The sequence below is a fragment of the Stigmatopora argus genome, chromosome 9, assembly GCF_051989625.1.
Source record: "Stigmatopora argus isolate UIUO_Sarg chromosome 9, RoL_Sarg_1.0, whole genome shotgun sequence".
NCBI lineage: Eukaryota > Metazoa > Chordata > Actinopteri > Syngnathiformes > Syngnathidae > Stigmatopora > Stigmatopora argus.
The window spans coordinates 1,984,124-2,008,259 of NC_135395.1; the positions used below are offsets into that span (position 1 = coordinate 1,984,124).

Consider the following 24,136-nt stretch of genomic DNA (forward strand, 5'->3'; position numbering starts at 1 on the left):
CAAATTGTTTATTGAGGTGATGAAAATGATAAATATAACTTCCAATCTCCTCATTTCAGAAGTCACTGTGGTCCAGTGGCAAGAACAATGGGTTGAAATTGAAGTTGGACACAAGTTCAAATCTGGAGTGAGTTCAAGTCCACTCTTTGCAAATCTCAAATTGTTTATTGAGGTGATGAAAATGATAAATATAACTTCCAATCACCTCATTTCAGACGTCACTGTGGTCCAGTGGCAAGAACAATGGGTTGAAATTGAAGTTGGACACAAGTTCAAATCTGGAGTGAGTTCAGGTCTACTCTTTGCAAATCTCAAATTGTTTATTGAGGTGATGAAAATGATAAATATAACTTCCAATCACCTCATTTCAGAAGTCACTGTGGTCCAGTGGCAAGAACAATGGGTTGAAATTGAAGTTGGACACAAGTTCAAATCTGGAGTGAGTTCAAGTCCACTCTTTGCAAATCTCAAATTGTTTATTGAGGTGATGAAAATGATAAATATAACTTCCAATCACCTCATTTCAGAAGTCACTGTGGTCCAGTGGCAAAGACAATGGGTCAGACAGACCTCAAGTTAGTGGATTTGACTGCCACGTGGGAAACGGGGTTCGAATCCCGCTCTCGTTTGACTAATCACTACACTAGTAGTTCAGTAAATGGGTAATCCTTTTTTCATTCAAATAAAGACTTAGTCATTTTTTTCAGCAAAACAATATTGCCGGTCAGCCGAAGGCTGACCGGAAGACAGTTGGGAGGGGGGATACCTGGTGGTGTTCGACAGTCGGCCTTCGGCCGACTGCCGACACCATACAGTCGTTGACTGGCGACACCGGGACGTGAACCCTCGACACCCACGTCGCAGGCAGGTGACTTACCCACTACACCACGAGGCGGCCCGCCTATACATGATTGGAAGTTATATTTATCCTTTTCATTACCTAAATAAACAATTTGAGAATTGCAAAGAGTGGAATTGAACTCATTCCTGATTTGAACTTGAGTCCACCTGAAGTTCTGACCCATTGTCTTTGCCACTGGACCACAGTGACTTCTGAAATGATTTGGTTGGAAGTTATATCTATCCTTTTCATTACCTCAATAAACAATTTGAGAAATGCAAAGAGTGGAATTGAACTCATTCCTGATTTGAACTTCAGTCCACCTGAAGTTCTGACCCATTGTCTTTGCCACTGGACCACAGTGACTTCTGAAATGATGAGATTGGAAGTTATATCTATCCTTTTCATTACCTCAATAAACAATTTGAGAATTGCAAAGAGTGGAATTGAACTCACTCCTGATTTGAACTTGAGTCCACCAGAAGTTCTGACCGTTTGTCTTTGCAACTGGACCACAATGACTTCTGAAATGAAGTGATTGGAAGTTATATTTATCCTTTTCATTACCTCAATAAACAATTTGAGAATTGCAAAGAGTGGAATTGAACTCATTCCTGATTTGAACTTGAGTCCACCTGAAGTTCTGACCCATTGTCTTTGCCACTGGACCACAGTGACTTCTGAAATGATGTGATTGGAAGTTATATCTATCCTTTTCATTACCTAAATAAACAATTTGAGAATTGCGAAGAGTGGAATTGAACTCATTCCTGATTTGAACTTGAGTCCACCTGAAGTTCTGACCCATTGTCTTTGCCACTGGACCACAGTGACTTCTGAAATGATGTGGTTGGAAGTTATATCTATCCTTTTCATTACCTCAATAAACAATTTGAGAAAAGCCAAGAGTGGAATTGAACTCATTCCTGATTTGAACTTCAGTCCACCTGAAGTTCTGACCCATTGTCTTTGCCACTGGACCACAGTGACTTCTGAAAGGATGAGATTGGAAGTTATATCTATCCTTTTCATTACCTCAATAAACAATTTGAGAAATGCAAAGAGTGGAATTGAACTCACTCCTGATTTGAACTTGAGTCCACCAGAAGTTCTGACCGTTTGTCTTTGCAACTGGACCACAGTGACTTCTGAAATGAAGTGATTGGAAGTTATATCTATCCTTTTCATTACCTAAATAAACAATTTGAGAATTGCAAAGAGAGGAATTGAACTCATTCCTGATTTGAACTTGAGTCCACCTGAAGTTCTGACCCATTGTCTTTGCCACTGGACCACAGTGACTTCTGAAATGAAGTGATTGGAAGTTATATTTATCCTTTTCATTACCTCAATAAACAATTTGAGAATTACAAAGAGTGGAATTGAACTCACTCCTGATTTGAACTTGAGTCCACCAGAAGTTCTGACCGTTTGTCTTTGCAACTGGACCACAGTGACTTCTGAAATGAAGTGATTGGAAGTTATATTTATCCTTTTCATTACCTTAATAAACAATTTGTGAATTGCAAAGAGCGGAATTGAACTCACTCCTGATTCCCACCTCAAGTTCTGAACCAATATTTTTGCCACTGGACCACAGCAATAACTACGAGAAGAATCAGAAGTCAGATTTATTCTCCGACTTTCTTAGCCTTACTATACTATGTCGATTATTTAAAGAAAAAAGCCTTACTATATACAGACGCTCCCCTACTTACGAACATTCAACTTACGAACAACGGTACATACGAACATGTCTGCAAATTGCATTTAAGTCCAAAAATGTTCGCAAGTCCAATTTTGTATTTCGCGCCTTTTTCGGAGTAGTACTTCTTTCCGCCGCTAATACCGACGCCTGGCACTGTGAGAGCTTTCTCTTGCCTCCCACATGGCAGGCAGTTGACTGACCCACTACACCATGAGGCGGGCCGCCTAGACATGGTCATTTGGTGGATTTATTTAAGGAAAGACTGAATGACTTAGTCTTTTTTAATGGCAAAATGGTTCATCGTCTACCAAGACTCGAACCCACCTGCCCACATGGCAATCAAGTGAACAAACCTCTGCGCTATTGCAGTAGCCACACTTTACTTAGTGATTATTTGAAAGTCTTGACTACACATGGTTGTTTCTTTTTAAGGGAAAATGACTCACAACTGGGATTTGAACCACATCTGCCCACATGCCAGTCAAGTGAACAAACCCCTACGCCATGCAGTAGCCACACTTTACTTACTGATTATTTGAAAGTCTTGACTACACACAGTTGTTTCTTTTTAAGGGAAAGTGATTCACAACTGGGATTTGAACCACATCTGCCCACATCTGCCCACATGCCAGTCAAGTGAACAAACCCCTACGCCATGCAGTAGCCACACTTTACTTAGTGATTATTTGAAAGTCTTGACTACACACAGTTGTTTCTTTTTAAGGGAAAAATTATTCACAACTGAGATTTGAACCCCAGCTGCCCACATAGCAGTCCAGTGAACAAACCCCTACGCCATGCAGTGGCCACACTTAACACTGTCATTATTGGAAAGTCTTGACTACACATGGTTGTTTCTTTTTAAGGGAAAATGATTCACAACTGGGATTTGAACCACATCTGCCCACATGCCAGTCAAGTGAACAAACCTCTACGCCATGCAGTGGCCACACTTTACTTAGTGATTATTTGAAAGTCTTGACCACACACAGTTGTTTCTTTTTACGAGAAAAGTGATTCACAACTGAGATTTGAACCCCAGCTGCCCACATAGCAGTCCAGTGAACAAACCCCTACGCCATGCAGTGGCCACACTTAACACTGTCATTATTGGAAAGTCTTGACTACACACGGTTGTTTCTTTTTAAGGGAAAATGATTCACAACTGGGATTTGAACCACATCTGCCCACATGCCAGTCAAGTGAACAAACCCCTACGCCATGCAGTAGCCACACTTTACTTAGTGATTATTTGAAAGTCTTGACTACACACAGTTGTTTCTTTTTAAGGGAAAAATGATTCACAACTGAGATTTGAACCCCAGCTGCCCACATAGCAGTCCAGTGAACAAACCCCTACGCCATGCAGTGGCCACACTTAACACTGTCATTATTGGAAAGTCTTGACTACACATGGTTGTTTCTTTTTAAGGGAAAATGATTCACAACTGGGATTTGAACCACATCTGCCCACATGCCAGTCAAGTGAACAAACCTCTACGCCATGCAGTGGCCACACTTTACTTAGTGATTATTTGAAAGTCTTGACCACACACAGTTGTTTCTTTTTACGAGAAAAGTGATTCACAACTGAGATTTGAACCCCAGCTGCCCACATAGCAGTCCAGTGAACAAACCCCTACGCCATGCAGTGGCCACACTTAACACTGTCATTATTGGAAAGTCTTGACTACACACGGTTGTTTCTTTTTAAGGGAAAATGATTCACAACTGGGATTTGAACCACATCTGCCCACATGCCAGTCAAGTGAACAAACCCCTACGCCATGCAGTAGCCACACTTTACTTAGTGATTATTTGAAAGTCTTGACTACACACAGTTGTTTCTTTTTAAGGGAAAAATGATTCACAACTGAGATTTGAACCCCAGCTGCCCACATAGCAGTCCAGTGAACAAACCCCTATGCCATGCAGTGGCCACACTTAACACTGTCATTATTGGAAAGTCTTGACTACACACGGTTGTTTCTTTTTAAGGGAAAAATGATTCACAACTGAGATTTGAACCCCAGCTGCCCACATAGCAGTCCAGTGAACAAACCCCTACGCCATGCAGTGGCCACACTTAACACTGTCATTATTGGAAAGTCTTGACCAGTGTTCCCTCTAAGCTGCGCGCGTGCGCAATTGCGCACTACTCTCGTCTTCTCTGCGCAGCAGCAATCATATGGCGCGCAGTAAAAAAAAAAAAATCGTTTTTTTTTTTTTTTTTTTTTTTTTAATTTTTTTTTTTTTTTTTTTACCCCTTTCCCCATGATGGCGCCGTTTAAGCGGCAGCCAGTGGCAGTAGCTCTGTCCACTTATGTTTTTCGTGTTTTACAGCATGTTTTACATGAAAAATTAGAGGGAACATTGACATGCACCTGCTTGTGGCAGGTGTGATACTGGTGTGCCCATAGCGAGCAATGATGATGTCGTGACCGGATGATTTGCCTAAAGACGATTCGCCGACGGACGTTTGACAGACGGACAGGTCGCCGAATGGACGTTCCGCCGAACGTTCATTCGGCGACCTGCCCGTCTGTCAAACGTCCGTCGGCGAAACGTCTTTAGGCGAATCATCCGAGTACCGATGATGTCGCTCACACTGGTACTCGGTGCGCTCAGGAAGGTTGACCTTCTGCTCAGACCAACGAAAAATTAGAGGGAACATTGGTCTTGACTACACATGGTTGTTTCTATTTAAGGGAAAAATGATTCCTACCTCAGATTTGAACCCCACCTGCTCACATGGCACTCAAGTGAACAAACCTCTACACCATGCAGCAGCCACACTTTACTTAGTGATTATTTGAAAGTCTTGACTACACACATATGTTTCTTTTTAAGGGAAAAATTATTCCTACCTGGGATTTGAACCCCACCTGCCCACATGGCCGTCAAGTGAACAAACCTCTATGCCATGCAGTAGCCACACTTTACATAGTGATTATTGGAAAGTCTTGACTGCACACGGTTGTTTCTTTTTAAGGGAAAAATGATTCTTACCTGGGATTTGAACCCTAACCGCCAACATGGCAGTCAGGTGAAAAAACCTCTACACCATGAAGTAGCCACACTTTACCTTGGCATTATTGGAAAGTCTAGACTACACAAGGTTTTTTTCTATGTAAGGGAAAAATGATTCCCAACCGGGATTCGAACCACACCTGCCCTCCTTCCCAGTGGTCTTGGAGGAACAGGCTGGTTGATTTCTCTACTTCAGCCCTGCAAAATTGTCTCAACCAGGAGGTTGACGCCACACGTGCGGCATATGTATGTAGGCATACGTGTACGTATGTGTATGTATTGTATTTGCCCTCATGGTTTTCTCTTTTCCGCTAGGTTATTAATATCTATGGGGAATTGATTATGGACGCTTCCCAACATGAGCGAGGTAAGCCACAATATCTCCCGGACTGTAAGTTTTTATGTATGTATGTGTGTGTGCGTATACACATATATACACACCAGTGGTGGGCCGTCAGGGCCTTCAAGACCTTCTCTGCTGGCCTAAGAAATATCTGAATCACAGACTGATGTTAATTATATTTTGTCCATGAATACTTATTAAATAATTCCAAATTATCTGTTAGCTTCCTTTCATTGCTTTCCCCCCTGGTTGCACTGCTTCCAGATGTGTGTTTTCATATTGAAGCATTTAACCAATCACATTTAAGCCATTATTTTTTGCCAGGGTCAGAAAAAGGTGTAAAAGGTTGTTTTTCCATACTGTATATGTATGCCCTGCAAGTAACTGGAGACAAGGGCAGGGCTTATTCCACTCTCAACCCAAAGTCACTGAGAATGTTTATCTCCACAAAGATCTTGATAAGGATTTCCTCCAAATTCTGTCCTGCATATAGCCATTTTACTTGTATTGCATTTCAATTCAATCACATTTAAAAAAAAAACAGTTTGATGACCATAAAACTTATGTTTTGTGTTTTTATTCGATTCATTTTTCTGGTCAGTGTTATATGGTCATATATTTACATACCCGAGAGATTGCTTTCTGTTTTCGATCATTCAGTTTTTTTTTGCTGTGTGCTCCCATCATTCCTCGTCTTGGTGTCTTCTATTTTTCTCCTGTAATCAGACGCACAGATTCATCTTTGTCCCCCTCGGATGTCACCTACATCAATTTCATAGCATTTTCCCATCATTGAGAGCCAGCTTCAGCTGTGTCACCCTGCAGCTTGGGATGGTCCCCTACACAAGCTCCCACACAACTGTCTTTAGTTCACCCACAAATTCATTATAGTACCCACAAAGCACACACTTTTCCAAACATGATTCACTACATCACTGTTCGCAAATGTCTTACTTGCTTCATCTTAGAAACATCCATTCATCTTTGTCGACAGGTCCTAGCAGTCACATTTATCCATTATACTCTTATCCTCACTTCATCAGTCCATGTATTGCTGACCCCAACCTCCTATTCGATAGCTCAGTCTGTTCCGTAATGAGGTTGTTGCATAGCTGGGTAGTCATTCTACTAAAGGAGATATTTTAAGTTACCGTCTTCCTTTTTATTTTAACCTAGTATAATTAGTTGTATTAGGCCCATGAGCAGCTTTGATGGAACATGTTCTTGAAAAGCAAGATTGACCAGGCCTGTGAGCTAGAAAGCTTCTGAGGCCCCTTACTTTTCCATTCAATTTATTTCCATGTTCTTTTATACAGTTTCCATGAGTCACTGACAATTATAGTGGCGTTGACATCTTCAGAGGCAGCACAGATTCAGTTTCTACTCAGTGATGAGCATGAGTGTGGTTTCTCTGTATGTACTATGCCCTCTAATTGATCGGTGTCCATTCAAGTCGATTATTACAGGTTGAAGCTTCTCCACAATCATCCCCTGCAAAAAAATGGATAAAGAGATAAGTGTTCGTGAATAGATCCAGGATGCTATGTTAAGTCATTAAACTATTTGTTTTCTAATGGATTTAGGCGTTGATTGACCTTATTAACATAATGGTTAGGTAAGGTGTACCATGAGTGTAAATATAAATTACTAGCATGGTAGAATGCCGTTATTAAATCTATATACATGAGATTCTTGATCTCAAAGGAATTGGCCAGCCTTCAGGGAAAAAAATTAAAAAGGCAGGCTAATGAAATATGTGGTCATGCGCTTGTAGCTCATCAATCTCTTCCTGGTTCTCTGTTGTCAGTGCAAAACATACATTGAGTTGGGAGGACAAACACCTTCGTGGAGCGCGGTAAGCAAGCCACCATCTTTTCCCCATGCAATATGGCGGGACAATATGGGCGTGTTTGCACCTAATGTCGACATGTCCAGGTGATCTTCCTCGCAGATGACTCTGATCTCTGGAGAATGCTGGAAGGCTCATTTGTTTATTGTAGAATAAGTAAGTATTCATCCAAATTAAATAAAGCTTATAATCTTGTGTAACTCAATGACGTGAAATTTCACTGAACTTAAGTTGCAAGTCCCCCGCCCATATATAGGTGAAGTCCACAGTTTGGCTTGTAAAGTGAGAAGCCAGACTTTTAAGTTAAGGAGGATCTTATTTTTAAAGACTTCATTTAATATTGGCTTTTTTAAAAGATTTGAGTAGCATCTTTTGGTACAATTTTTTTCTTCAAAATATTTTAAGGTTTTTTTCTATTTTTTCTTTCTTTTGCTCTCTTTTAAAAAAAATATTTGGCCAGATTTAAGTGTGTGAGTAAATTTATAGATGTCTTGTCTTTGTCTGCAGGTGGAGAAAAGACTGGCCACACCAATCAACACTTTAATGTGATGCCAAATCCTAAGTGTGCAAGAGTTAAAATGTTTACCTGTTAATAAAAACTTTAAAATGTCATCTTACTTGCATTCTTTTGCTAGATAAATGTGAAGAATAAGACATATATACACTTGAAGAACATTTATTTTTCCACAAAAAAAGGGGTTATTGAGATATGTTCACGTAGGCCGTCCAGCATTTTAAAATGGAGTGGTACGATCATCCATCGGTAAATGGACGAAAAATTGTCTGAGGGGATGTTGGTGTTGGCTGCTGTTCTCCAACATCCCCATTTACCTGTGGCTCACTGTGTCACCCTTTTTGGGGATGTTTGTCTTGTCACCTTTCTTTATTGTTGATTTGGTAAGCTTGGGTGGACCCTGAAGAGAAAGAAGCAAGATACAAAATGAGTGGGTTTAGTACACATTACATGAAAATAGAAATTAAATAACCTGAACCACTTGGGTCCTATCTCAACCACAACTTCTGCCTTGACTTCTTTGGTCTTCTCATCGATCTTGACAGCTTTCACCTGCTTTGTGACCTCTTGTTATGATCACGCCGAGACACCGTGGCACGATCGGGGAGATTTGGACCCAGTAGCAGGGAAGCAGGATAGAACGAGACGGACTGTTCTCATGACAGTAGCTTTAATGACTCAAACGCTTTCCAAAATCACAAGGGCTTGTATATCCCAAAACTTAACAGAACCGGAGTATGGGGAATAATACCTTGTAGCGATGTATGCTGTGACATGTGTGTGTCACGCAGGAACAATCCGACAATGACTAACCATTTCCGTGGTACTTAAATACCCACATCAGGAAGTAATCAAGGATTGTTTGCAGCTGCTCTGACCTGACGGCAAGCCAGGAGGGACAAACGGGCCGCTCCTGACACCTCTTCCACCATCTCTGTGGCTGAAAAGGCTTATGTAATTGCTTGTTCAACCATTTTGATGCACAAATGACCCTCATTCATTTCCTGTTATTTCATCCTGGATGAGTTTTTCCAGTCAATCATTTCAAATACATTCATTTAAAAAAAAAATTCCAAACAGTCATCATTGCATATACACTGAGGAAAATGGTTGTTTAACCTTGAGTCAAAAATGACCCCTGCACTAGTATTGTTGAATGAATGTCTCACTTAGGTTTTGTCCAAACCACTTTTAAAACAAAAAATGAAAAGGTCTAAGCCCTGAGGTCTTCCTTTAAGAAAGTGAAGGGAAAACAACCTCAGGGTAAAAGGTATATATTCTACAAGCAGGGGGGACCAGCGCAGCATACAACAATTGTTGCGCTATTTAAAAAATAATCTATAAAAAAAAAATCTATTGAAAAATGGAGGTTTAAAAAATTAAAATCGAGTGTACACATTTGAAGGTGAAGAAATGCAATCACTTGTCTATTAGCTCCAACAGCCGTTTCTGACCACCATAATATTTCAACACTACGTTGCACAGTTTGGATTGGACAAACGTAGCGAGAGAATCTTAAAATACACACAAACATCCATAAATCTCGCTTTATAAGGATTATAGATAAGACAGGTTCTTGCTATTAAAAAGAATAAATAAATCAACACCAGACCAATTAATGTGTTTTCATTGAACATTGGAATGTATCATAAAAAAAGAAAAAAAACTAATTCAGCAAATACTTGAATGCTGTATGCTGACTTTTAGTTATTAGACAGATAGAGAAAATAGAAACTATTTAGAAAATGACTCACTTTGCTGACAAACAGCTCATTATGGCGTCGACAACCTGCTCCTTTTGGGCCGTTTTGGCCACATCCCTGATGTTTCCCAAAAGTCTGTGCTCGTTGAGGAACTGAAAAACACAATGGAATGATTTCTTTAGAAACATGAAGAGCTATAGGTAACGCAATGTAGCCAATTTGCAAACATTTTTCGGTTCCATCCACGTGCGGCTACAGCACGCGCTCAAAGCACGCTCGTCAAAAAGCACTCTTAAAATGAAAACTGGAGTTTGCAATTCCCAAATGACAACGTACCGAATGTGCTGCATTGTCCTGTAAGGGTTTTATCAGATCTTTCTTCGATAAGTCGTCACTTCTGAACTGCTCTGCAGTCCACCCACGAACTGGCTCCTGCCTCATCCGCCATTTTGAAGGTTGGCGGCGGTCATTTGAACTCTGACCTTGGTGATGTATCGCTATCATTAGCCAATCATATTTTTTAAAAAGCGATGACGTATATCTATCACTAGCCAATCATACTTTGTGAAAGCGATGACGTATCCCTACGCCTATGAGAAGGCCTTAGTGTCACTAACTCAAAATCTGAGATTATATATATATATATATATATATATATATATATATATATATATATATATACACATATATACGCATATATATATACATATATATATGTATATATATACACATATATATACACACACACATATATACACATATATATACACACATATATATAATACATAGAGAAATGTTTTTTATGTATTGCCACGCTGCTGCTTAGTGTTATCTGAAGCAAGTATGTCTGTTTTGTCTCTTGCCTCTCCAAGGTCCAAAGATAATAAATGTCTCACAAGTGATGCAATTTTATGTCAATGTTATGTTAATGCTGGATTTCTTCAGCTGCAACCCATCAGAATTCACTTCAGTTAGCTAGTGAGTCATCACTATGCTCTGACTGATATCTGACAAAAGAGCTTTTCAACTCGCACATGTCAAAAATACTCAACATGGAAATATTACAGTTGTGCATCATTCTGACAGCAGTGGCAATGTCAGAATGGACTAATGTCTTCCCAAGCACATATCTAACTTGCGAGGTAAATAAGATGTATCCCTTCTTTAGGGCGTTCCAAACATTATACATCTTCCAAAATAAATGGCAGGGGGAACACCTAACATATATTTGACCTCAGCGGAATGTCACACGTGGACTTCAAGATAGTAAAGAAACGGTTTGTCAATCAGCCTCCTTTCAGTGGATGGATACATTTTTGATTGAGTAATACCATAAATAGCTGGTAAAGATTAGAATACCCTAATAAATTGTTGCGATTTCTTCTATCACAGAGCTTTTATCAAAACAGGGCCAACTTTTTGTCTAAAAGAAAGACCTAGGTATTGCACTGAAAAACCTGCCTTATTTTTTGTAGTATTGTTTTGGAAACAAACTCTTTCTTAGTCAGGAGAAGAACAATTAAAAGTGTGTTGTTTACTGTTTGATAAGATCTATGAGTTCATACTTTTATTCAAGCAGCAGGTACTGATGATTTTATCACACAATAAGTAGATAGTTAATTATGCATCTGCTTCATTTCCTCTGGGGGATTGAACATTTCAAATAGTTGAGTCACACAATTAAAAGAAACAAACAAAAAATAAATAAAAAGATTGATTTCATGAGTTTGTCAAAAATGACTATCTTATTGACTCAGTAAAACTTTGAAAAAAAATATATCACCTGTATTTCAGCAAAAAAACAAAGGTCAGATACAAGACATTTCATGAATCCAATTTCCACGCTTCCTCTCAGCCAAAAGCAATTCATGTAAGCATTTGTGCTTGTTGTTTATAGTTGCAGGCCCCCAGGCTATTAGTGTATTTATTTTTCTGTGTACAGTGTCTGCTCTGTGGGAAGGAGTTAATCTCCATCTTTAAAATGGCAATTCTATGACAAAAACATTGCAGTTCCAACGCAGTCTGCTGAAGCCTTTCACACCATTGCATGTGCCGATACATATGATGTGCTATGAAATGTAACAAGTTGATGATAGATTTGAGCAATTCCCCACTACTACTTTTCAGTAGGACCAAACTAAATGTTTTACTCCCAGGAGAAATTTTTTAAAAAAGCAAATCAATAATAGTTTCCCTGAACACAAACTTTTTTTTCCACTCTTCAAGCTGCATAAAAGCATCCTCAGCTGATAGCAAGGACACAACAGAGTCAGCCATTCCCTTTTCCATATTACTTATAATGGTAAAGGTTGTGGCAAGCTGACTTATAGCAAAAAACAGACACTAGCCTGGATTGGATGTTGGTCAATGTGCTAGCCCTTCCTATAGCCATTAATAAAGTAATCACAAAAATGTATTCATTTCGAAATGGGACTAACAACTTTTCCAGCTCATTTCAAACTGTGAGATGACCTTGATGTAACACACTCACTATTTCCTTTCTTCAACGGCTGCGAGATCCTTAAAGTCAGAACCATTGCGTGGAATAAAAAGGTTCAGCATTTATCTTTGTTCCATGTTCCATGTTCATTATACTGCATGGCTATAGAAATTCATGGGTAATTTCACACACATAAAATTGCTAATATACAATGATAATAATGGAAATGAAGTCCCAGCATGATGAAATATCTTTCTTCTCAGCTTCCCATTCCTTAGTTGCCTAAAGCTTCAGCCTCTCCTTTTACCTACCAAGTCCCAGTCCCCTTTACCACATACAGGTCTCAGACAGCAGAGCCATGGATGAAATTGCATTTAGTTCTAGTTGAACCTTCCTAGCTCGGGCAGTACTTTAGGGCTTTCTAATACAGTCTTTTAGGTGGGATAAGTTTCAAATGTCGAGTTCACGCCATAAGGTCTGAGGGTTTGACGATGGGTTCAGTCCGACTCACTTCTGTAAGCATTCACTGGAATTAAGTAAATCAACTAGGTTATATGCAGGTTAACAGGGCTTTGTGGTAGAATACTCAACAAATGGGTCAAAAGAGCTATAAAAAAACAGCCCTCAGGGAAGTATTGACTTCCCACTACTCGCACTGGTACCTTCATTGCTTGAGACGTAACACAAGAATGGGAGCATTTCTGGTTTCGTAATCCAAATGTGTTAAGTTATTGTCATATCAGTCACAAAATCCACCCGTATAGTTGCTCATTGGTTGATTTGTCATTGTCAAAATGGCAACTCTCCAAAGACTAAGAAATGCAGTCCCTTTTTGGAGATGAACTCCAGTCACCAGTTTCGAGTTTTCTATTGTGCTCTGTTTTCTTTGGGCTCCTACTTATAGCTCAAATTTAAATTAATCTCCATCAGACTCAACATCTCAAAGTTTTACTATAGTCTTAATGTGCAAATCATCATTCAACGTTTACTTAAATCCACAAAGTCTACTAATAAAAAATAAAAAAAATATATATTGCATCTTACCCTGTGATTGGGTGGTCACCGATTCAGGGTATCCCCCGCCTGGTGCCCGTAGTTCGTAGTCTAGCACCGCCCGCCCACACGAGCCTTGTGAGGAAAAGCGGTTGTCTTTTACAGGGTTATTTTAGAATTGCAAAAGCAACAGATATATTTTGACATATGTATGATTTTTTTTTTAGCCAAATACATGATATATATGTGCATTAGTATGTTTTGCCAACACCACTTATCCGTGTCAGGGTCTTGGGGTGCTGGAGCAGACTCAGCAGACTTCAGGCAAAAGGCGGAATGCATCCTAGACAGGTCGCCTACTAGGCGAAGGGCACACATGAAGACAGACAACCATTCACACTCACAATCACCCCACCAGTGAGTTGGAATCAATCCCACATTGCTCGCACTGAAGTCAGTCAAAAGAGCCACTGCTCCATCAGGTAGCTCATGAATAACATAAATGATATATTTATAATATAGTTTGTACGTTGGGTGTGTGAGGGGGTGTGCGAGAGGGTTGTGCGCCTAGGAAACAAAATTATCCAGGACCGCCTCTGGCTATATGAACACCGTCCCTTTTTAAATTAATGGTGGAAAATTATATATTTTTTTCATTTATGATTCTATTAATCATATAATTAAACAACAGCCAGTCAGCATGATTATTAAAGGGGGAGGTAAGTAGACTCTGCACTCCAGACATTGTGTACCATAATATTAGTAAACCTAATATTCAAATTCAAAGAGAGACCCTGATAAGACAAAGCTAAGCCTTTCTCAAATGAGGGTCTACTTAAAAAGTCAATTCAGGTGAATAATCACCTATTGTCTCAGAAGATAATTGCATTTTTTGATGCAACCACAGTGTTCCTGTTGTTTTGCATGAATTTTGTTCACTTTAGTTGCAGTTGCCTTGACCTTTTGTTAGTGTGCCCGGTAGCTGTAGGTTAATGCTGCTACTTGTTGTGCCATTTAAGATGCTGTTTGTCTCTTCTGTAATTTGACCACTGCTAGAAACACTTGGATTGCAAATTACCTAATTTTTCAATTTGCAAACCAGGCATCTATGAAATAATACAAAGCTTGCTTATGAGAGTCTTGTTTATTTACAACATACACAGACTTTGGGGTTGACAAGTGGGAATCCGGATGAAGGGCAAGGAACAGTTTTGCATAATTGGCTACCGTTACAGGCAATTTAATTGCTTCAGTCAGTGAAGGTAACAAAGGCATTAAGTCTCTATTGATTCACTTTGTAAAGGTAAGTAAACCAAGGTGAACATCAACAGATACAACACTAATTTAAATTAACTCATTTCAAAATAATAACCATTACAGTGACACATACAGGTAAAGAATATATAAATGTATCATGTCTCCTATAAGAAAACGAATTAGCCTGTCACAGTCTTTATTGGTACTATATGTGTGCGCACATGTGTTTCAGTGTTTGTTTTCTTATTTATGCATGTGGGCGTCAAAGAGATGTGCAAAGTGCTGAAAGGGAGATTATAAAAAGACGTCTCCACACACACTGCCGAATTAATGCAACATAGCCTTGTGTCACAAAGCAGAACAACAGCATCATTTGGCTAAAACCAGACTTCTCAATTTCTCTTTGAAGATAAACAATGTTCCTCCATGGTTACATAGTAGATGGGTGAGCAGTGATGAATTAAGATGACATCTCTGGCAAGCCCTTTATGTAAATTAGTTCTGGAATTCCTAAAGTAAATAAAAATAATCTTCATAGCGAGCCGAGAAGCTGTTAACACAAGAGTACTAAGTAAAGGGTGCCTCATGGGAATGTTAGTAAATCCTAGTTTATGTGTTAAACATACAAATACCCACATGTGGTTCTTGGTATAATAGAACTTTATCATTCTTTGACCAATTTTGAGCAGCTTTACGTTTTTGCCAAAGACAGATAATGTACTAATCATGCAGAACATACAAAAACAAAAGGTGGCAAATAGTCTCACATATGAAAGAACAGTCCTTGTTACCTTGTAATGCACCATTGTGAGGGCTTTCCATTGCCAAATGGTTGGCAAAACTTCAAAAATACTATAGAACATCTGTTGTATCCGAAAGTTTAAAAAATATTGATAATTTAACTCTATTCAATAAATTGCTGTAAATGTACAGTGATTCATTGAAGTGAATCACATCAATAATCATCAAGGTGAAAGCTGATGGAGTAGTAAATAGAAATGTTTACCTACTCCTGCTTGAAACGCCGGTTGCCTCTGGAGGAGAGTCAAAGCTATGGTGGTAAGAAGGTGAGAAGTCTCCCATCATGACAGGAGTGTGGCCATTATCACGCAACAGCAATGGCTATTAAACTGAATTATTTCTGCCACTTCCAGCTGCCAGTTGGAGATAAGAGCTGTTTGGCTGAACCTGTGAACCCGTCAGCATCTTCTGGAAGCTGTCCTCATCTTAGTGTGAAGACACACTGTGGCAGGTCTGTACATTGGTATAATTTAAACGGACTAAAAATACAGTACTTAGTGCCAGTGCTTATGATGATAATACAGTATCATATTTTTCTTTCAGTCCGCCTACACATTGACAATTATTTTAATTTATGTGTTCAGATTTTCTTTTCTTCTCATCTCATCTCATGTTCTGAACCGCTTTATCCTCATTAGGGTCTCGGGGGGTGCTGGAGCCTATCCCAGCTTGTTTGTGTTTTTGGAATGTAGGAGGAACCCAGAGTACCCGGCGGAAACCCACGCAGGCCCAGGGAGAACATGCAAACTCCACACAGGTGGACGTGACTTGGATTTGAACCCAGGACCCCAGAGCTGTGAGGCCGATGCGCTAACCACTCGCGCCGCAGGGAAGCATTATGACTAAGTGGCTATAATGAACTATTATTTAAAGACCTTCTGCCCTGTGATTGGCTGTCAACTAATTCAGGTTGTAACCTGCCCACTGCTCGTTTCTGGCCTGGGATAGGCTCCAGCACCCATGCGACCAATGTGAGGATAAGCAGCTCAGATAATTATTGAATCAAAGGCCAACCGGTACAGCAAGTAGAGCAAACGTGGGCATTGCAAAATTCTTTAGTTTTATATTCACTTATACATTTTGAAAGTAATGAGTAAGAACTGATTTTTGGTTGTCAGAGGAATATTGTACTTAATGTTTAGGTCAACGCAGCTTTTTCACAGCAACTCAAGTGAAGGGTGCAGATTTGGTTGTGAGCATGCTTTACTCTGAAGTGAATGATTGTGGCCTGGCAATAGAGTGAAGACCTGGACATAATAGTCTAATGATCCCTCAGAGCCACAAACACAACCTACATTAAACTTACTTATGGCCTGTCATCGAATACATTTCAAGCCTTATTAAGCATCTCCAGTGAATTGTAGCCTATACACATTTCCTCATCTCTTTGGCACTTGGTTAATATGTCGATAAAATACCCCAAGTATTGCATTGCATGCCTTTAATCATGACCATCAAGCTGGCAGGCTACCTTTTGCTTAACAAATGGACCACGATCACATATTTGTCTAAGAGACTTTGACGCGGCGAGAGTGGGTTGAGTTCCCACTCGGTCTGAGTGTGAATGTTTTTCTCTGTCAAAATGTAACCTGGGACTGAACTAAGACAAGTAGAAAATATATCTCTAGTTCTTGGAAAGAAAATGGGCAGGAATCCTACCTGGCAGTGCAAACTCATTTGGGTAATTTCCCCAAGCAAAGCTGCCTTTGAGAGCAGTCTCAGTTTTGAGGAAAACATTTGTAGTACAGTTCAATTTTCTCTTCCAGCAAAGATGTCTCTAACTGTTGCTTTTACACATAAATGACTTAAGCAACAATGGTATATTTTTGTTAACCAAATGCGATACATATTTTTTAACCATAATTCTATGAAATTTAAGGGACCCAATGTGAAAATTGCATTGTCGGTGGTCTCCTGCAACATATAACCAATCATTTGACAGACAGATTTTAAGTCAAGATAAGGATAACTTAAAAGCAGAAGGGGCAGGTTTGTCTGTTCTTTTTAATTTTTTTCTTGATTAAATTGTATTGTGAACCTGAGAATTAAAATAGCTGAAATGAGAGGCAGGAATTTGATCAAATATACTAGTTTAAATTACATATTTCAAATTTCCCTGGTTCAAGCAATTCTTACATGGTTTCTATAAATATCTAAATTTGAAAACCATTATAAAACCTGTATTTTTGCGATCTTAACCATATTACCAAAATATATTTATATACATATATATATATATATATATATATATATATATATATATATATATATATATATATATATATATATATATATCGTATGGCGCATGAATGTATAAAATACCCAGATGAAATCCTTGTTTATTTATGATCTCAAGGATCTCTGTAAACAAAGCAAAGCTGTGCTCGAGTCCAATTATACAATGTATTACATCACTCACTATTCAGTGTTTATGTGAATGTAAGACAATGCACAGTTCTTACACTACTAACCAAATATCTAGCAACTGGATTACGATATGTTGCCTGTCCTCTGAGGAATAATAAAATAATGTGCATATAGTGTGTTGCATTTATCCAAAACCTCAAATGAAGCGGTGGCACCAACCCCCATGAGAAAAGGTGATGAAACAGCCCCCACTAAGCAGCTTAAAAGAAAAACGGCTGTTTCCATAGGAACTGATCTAAAAGCAATTAGGCGTGCTGTGAAAGAAGCTTGATGAGCTATCATTCAAGAATAATCCTCAAAATGCTATCTGGAATGTGCTCAAATCTTTTTGGGACTGTGTAATTATTTACCTTTCTTTCGACATTCCGTCTAACTAGCCCAACTGTCATTCCTACCACGGATGCTATAAAGTAGTTCGAGGCACACTTTCATCTTCACCTCATCTGGGGCCTACTCATCATGTAATCAGAGTATTTTTTGTGTGAATTCAACTGTACGCAAAGAAATGGAATATTCTTCCCTGGCCAAGTCTGTATTATGAGCCTGCTTTTCCCCTATTCATGTTAGGCAGCAAAAGAGGTGGAGGGTGGAGGGAGAGGTTATAGAGCAGTGGTTCTTAACCTGGGTTCGGATGATCACGTGACATTGCTTGGCCAATCAATACTACAAGGTATTTAACGCTCTCAGTTGTGATTCAATGTGTGAATGTCATCGTAGAAAGTCATGTAAACACTTTCTTCATATTTTAATCCATATTATGACAGTGTGATGGCATTCCCCAACCCCGGAATTCCCCACTCATTTAATCATCACCTATCCATTTGAGGCTTTGACTATCTCACTGTTTCTTAATAACCTCCCCTCACATTGTGTTTATCCGACACTTGGAAACAAGCGTCTCCTCTCATCCATGACTAATAAATAAGTACCTCCAGACATATAATTTGTTGGTAGAACCTAAAGCATTAGCACTTCCAACCTTGAGTCGTGTGGGTGGAGGGATACATGACAGCAACCAGAGCTGGTATCTCATCTAGGTTAATTGGGAGGCAATAGACAAGGGTGCACATACAGGGTAGCTTGACTCACCCATCTTTAATTAAAAATAATAATGTATGACTACTAATGATACTTTGCAATCATTAGCACCCACAGAGGAGTGCTCGGCGATCACGTACTTATGATTTGCAACAAGCATCAGGTTAATTAAGCTTTTCACATCAGTGAAGTAGAATTGCCGCTAGATGTCCCAACAGTTGCAAAGCAAGGGTGTGATAAACATAAGTCTGTGTAAATTAAATCCTGTAAATTAAAGAAACAGTCAATGGACTAGAAAGTAACATATTCAATAATATTATCATGCCAAATGATATTCATTCATTTTCTGAACACCTTGTCCTCACAAGGGTCACAGGGCCAAATACTAATATATATGCAGCCTGTTCCCCATCACATAACAATAATAAGAATAAAAGGAATAATATCTAGTTGAATCATTAGTCTTAGACACGCAGGTCTTTAGTGATGATTCCCATTAGCAAGGGGAGAAATGCACAATGGAAATATTTTGGTCATATTGATTGTATAGAACTCAGTAGAGAACAACAGATGATGCAATATGTCAGATGGGTGCTGACAAATGCAGGAAAACAATTGTGCTACAGCGAAAATAAAAAATAATCAATATTTGAGCACTGACCACTGGAAATCAAAGATCCCAGAGGAAGACAAATCAAAGTCTTGTCAAATAACATTTATCATCTTCTCCTCACCTCATGTACCCATCCCCCTTGTCCCCCACCCACACCTTGACTCAGAGAATAATGTCTGCTGGGGCAATAGATTTCAGTCTCAGCCTGCTTTCCACCACACACTCCTCCCTTGTTGAACCTCACTGATGTTGTCTGATCATCGCTCACACAAGCCGTTTGTTTTTACGTTTCTGCACATGTACTTGGTGCTGCTATTTAAGCTCCTGTGCAGCTCTGGTCTCTTTGCTCTCGTATCTTTCCTCACTCCTCCTCTCACTGACTCCCCAACTATCTGTGACAGCTGTTGTTGCTTTGCGGTGTTTGCAGCCTACGCATTATCTGGGCATGAATTCATTTATTGCCATTAGATGCCTCTGCGCAGACCATGCCCAGATCACACAAAGAAGGGAAACCATTTAAACAGCATAATTCATAATGCAGTACCGATGGCACGGTAATGTGCTTTAATGCTGTCAACTGTCAGTAGACAGTGCGGAAAGTGTGCATGCTCTCGTGTTATCATTTTCACAGGATGTTACGGTAAGCACTGCAGTTTTTACATCAAAAGTATTCATCCAGCAAAAATGACACATTCTATGGGATTTAGACTCCAATGTATGCTCCCGCTGCCTGCAAATGCAAATTCCTTCAGCTTTTAAACCTTTTTATCCAACTTCCCTTGATTCCCTGCCTCATGTTTGACATCAGCGTATTTCAGAAGTCAACGTACCAGCTTTCTGTTTTATTTACAGCCTCCTCCAATTTCTCCCATTTTATTCAACTCCCCACCCTATGTCCTTCCTCTTTTATTCAGTGTTAAGACCAGCAATAAATAGCCCATTGATATCTCCCAGCCAAGCCATCAGATAGTTATGTCACCTTGGTTAAGTCTTTATATGAGGTCTCACCCACATTTATACTCATACATATTAATTGGACATCAAACTGAATGGTCCTCTCACCGAGTTGTTAATTTTGGCAGAGGTTTAATGTAAAGTCATTCACCTAAGATGGATATTTTTGCAAAACATGAGAGTTGAAGAGTTAAATTAGGAACAGTTTCTAAAATGTGTTGATAATTCTGATGTGTGTGAAATGAGGAGGAAGTCAATCAGGTCAACAAAAGTACTTCCATGTAGAATGTGAAATATTTTAGTTGCACCTAGGTAGTTTATGTGTGTTTTTGTTTTGTTTTTAACAATAACATAGATATTCCTTTGCAATTCCATCCTCTCAAATTCATTTACTTGCCTAGGTTTCCCTAAAACCAAAATCCCACGCCGTTTTCCTTGAGGGAGGAATGAAAATGAAACCGTTATGACCCGTCCCTGGTTGTCATCGCTTCAAAATGCCTGGTCATTACTGCACCACAAGCAGCTTGGCTTAATGTCTTTTGACTTAACACTAATGACTAACTCTGCATCTGTCTCCGCAGGGAGACAAGCGGACCAACACACAATGAACGACAAGTCACGCAAATGCTTATTTGAAACAATTAAGGCAGCTATTCTCATTTCATCAGTTTTCCTAACGGCTTTCCACTCGGAGGTTTCCAGTTCCATATGGTCCATTTTTAAGACATCATGTCCCGTTAGATTACAAAGACTAGACAGCTCCCTATTCTTCTTCACATCCTCCCTTCTCTATTCTTCTTCTTCCGTTTCCTCCTCTACGCACAAAAATGCATCGCTCCTGCATATTTAAAATAGCTTCAAAGCTATGAACTTATTCATTAGAATTAACTGCTAATGAAAACATGCTGTGTGCTAATATCATCGCCATTCCAAGGATGTACTTTTGTATCATCAATTCCATTTTGCATGCTACTACACTTCTTCAGCATGTCCAACACCCCCACCTCCCACACCCCCGTCTTCTTATCTTTTTTTCCAGTGCACTCGGCACAATTACAGTAGAATAGCACATTTGAAACAAAAAGAAGAAACACAGGGGACACAGGTTTCTTGCACCTATTCTCACATCCATTCACGTGGCAAACATCCAAGGTACCACTTCATAGTATATCCTAGTCTCTCTTTGGTTATTGATTTATTCCTCTTTCTGCTTCTTCCAATCCCAAACCTAATGCTATAAAAGAGGTGTAAGGAGTTTTCATCGTTCATAAGAAATGTTGTTTATTTCCTCTGTGTCTCCTTCATGTTGTAATCCACTGAGCCTCCTGTTGGACACTCACAGACCAGACATGAAGTGGCCGGAAGCTTGGCAAAATGACCAGAATGCAGTGTTTTTTGGCTCAGTGTGTGAAAGAAGTGAGAAGTGGACGCCATTTCTTACAGCGATGAGAGCCAGATGGAGTGGAGCCTGTTGACTCAACACAATGTCCGAACAAAAACGATGATAGGACTTTTTCTGGCCATGCATCAAGTCTAAACTAATAAAATTGTTGGAAACTTAAAGTACAGTCATACTTCTATTTACAAATGCCTCGAGGTACGAAATTTTCAGGTTACTAATATTTTTATGCCAATGAGCGACTCAAGATACAAAAAAGATCCAATTTACGAAATTCCCCCCAAAATAAATGCATTTCCTTATCCATTATTTTATTTTAAAAATATTGTTGCGGATGCATTGATTCTCCCTCATTACCCTCTACTGGGCTCTCATTGGCTGTCTCACAGCAACCACTATCTGTGTTTCAAGATTTTCTCTTACATGGCTGTCTACCTCAGCTAAATGCTCCCCTTATTAATGATTGCAATTCCCCGACTAAAAACCGTACAAATGCAACAGGGCACATATTTTCACACACAGGCACACAGGCCACACGTAAAAGTCTAAAATGTACTACAAAGTGAACGGCTTTTGGCCCTGGTAGAACGGGATCTTGCCGCCATCTGGCGGACAAACATGAGTATTGTGTCTCCCGCGGAGAGAACAATTTCAGTGGCGCAGGGCACATTTTCACCGGGATTTTTGGCCATTATATTCATCTCGAGACATTGATAAATAATTTTCTTATAATTTTCTCTCATTTTTGCGTGTTTCTCACATCTTTCATACAAAATTGTGTAACTTTGACCAATTTTAAAGGGTTTAGTTGGCAGTCATGTGAGGACCGTGGAAGAATTCAAGAATTTACATACAAAGTACTGCTCTACTTACGAAATTTTCAAGTTACGAAAAAAGTTCTGCAACCAATAAATTTCGTAACTAGAGGTACGACTGTACTTGGTTTCTCACGCTTAAAGATTAATTGCCATCTCACAAAGATACAGTCGCCAATATGTATGACGCCTGATTGACAGTGAGCGGTAAGAAAGGGACTTGGGGTAATGGTGTAATGTTGTGAGGGAGTGGTTGAATGAGTGAGCAGACAGACACTGAAGATAGCGAGTGTTGTGTTTGGCAAAAATTGGGGTCTTTGATGAGAAAGTTAATCTGCAGAGGAGCAGATTGGCTACCCATTCCTTCAAAGTAAACCCAAAGTCAGCACTCACACACAAATGCATGCACACCCATTCATTTAAAAATCCACACTCAAAAATATAACATGTTGAATCGCCTTGCATATCTATATTAAATATAAATATGTTGGATGCACCCAACTTAATCAGCTGCTTTTCCATCTCAAAATACTTACTGTAATATTAATTCTGTTTTGCTCCTCTCTATTTTTGTCACCAACATACTTCAGATCCAAAGTCTTCAAACTGGTCCTCGAGGACCACTGTGGGTGAGATTTGTATTCCAACCGATCCAACACAAACAGGTTAACAAATGAGGTTTCTGCTGGAAAAAAGAAGCACCTGACTGCAATCAACTGATTGCACTTCTAGGATACGAGATTAGTTACAGGTTGGAGCAAAAACCACACCCACTGCAGCCCTTTCTGGAATAGTTTGAGGACCACTGCTTTAGATGATCAGAGTGTTGTCCACTTGAGATATATTTGTCAATAAGGCAGAAGGGATGATTTAACTTGAAAGGGAATTGATTTTTCAGGCAGGCTAAATGTGCTGTGACCTTCAACAAACAAGTAGACACTACTCTTGAGATTTTATGAGAATTGAGAAGTATTTGACCTGGTTGTTCCAGATAAGTACTGCTGCACACCCATCAGCATTCTACACTTATTCACTCAAAGGCCGAAAGGAAGGTTTTAGTTGGCTTTCTTGGGAAGGACTAATTGCATTTCTATGTATTCCAAGGCTCTTGGTAACGCTAACCTCAGTTTGCAAGGTTTTGATACTCGAAAAGAAGTCACAAAGCTCATTAGCCTCTTGAATCAAGGTTCTACTCTGCCATCTTATCTGCCCTAACCACCTGTCCCATTATGTGTGGTTGTACAATCGCTCTAACGTGATAGAACTACAAAAATGTAAGAATCTAACAATTTCTCTATACAGTGGTACCTCGTCATACGACCGTTCGTCATACGGAATGCTCGTCTTACGGGGGAAATTTCGATCGAATAATTCGCCCGTGATGCGGTCAAAATTTCATGATGCGACCAAG

The 24,136-nt window shown here is 39.4% G+C and overlaps 1 long non-coding RNA gene across 1 annotated transcript; it reads right to left on the reverse strand.

The window, feature by feature from the left end:
• Positions 1-8,431: 8,431 nt before the first annotated feature.
• On the reverse strand, positions 8,432-10,425 carry LOC144082816 (uncharacterized). The gene is made up of 3 exons (XR_013303358.1): positions 10,325-10,425; positions 10,040-10,140; positions 8,432-8,685 (listed from the first exon to the last, which is right to left on the reverse strand). It is a non-coding gene; the product is annotated as an uncharacterized LOC144082816 (long non-coding RNA).
• Between the last annotated feature and the right edge of the window lie 13,711 nt (positions 10,426-24,136).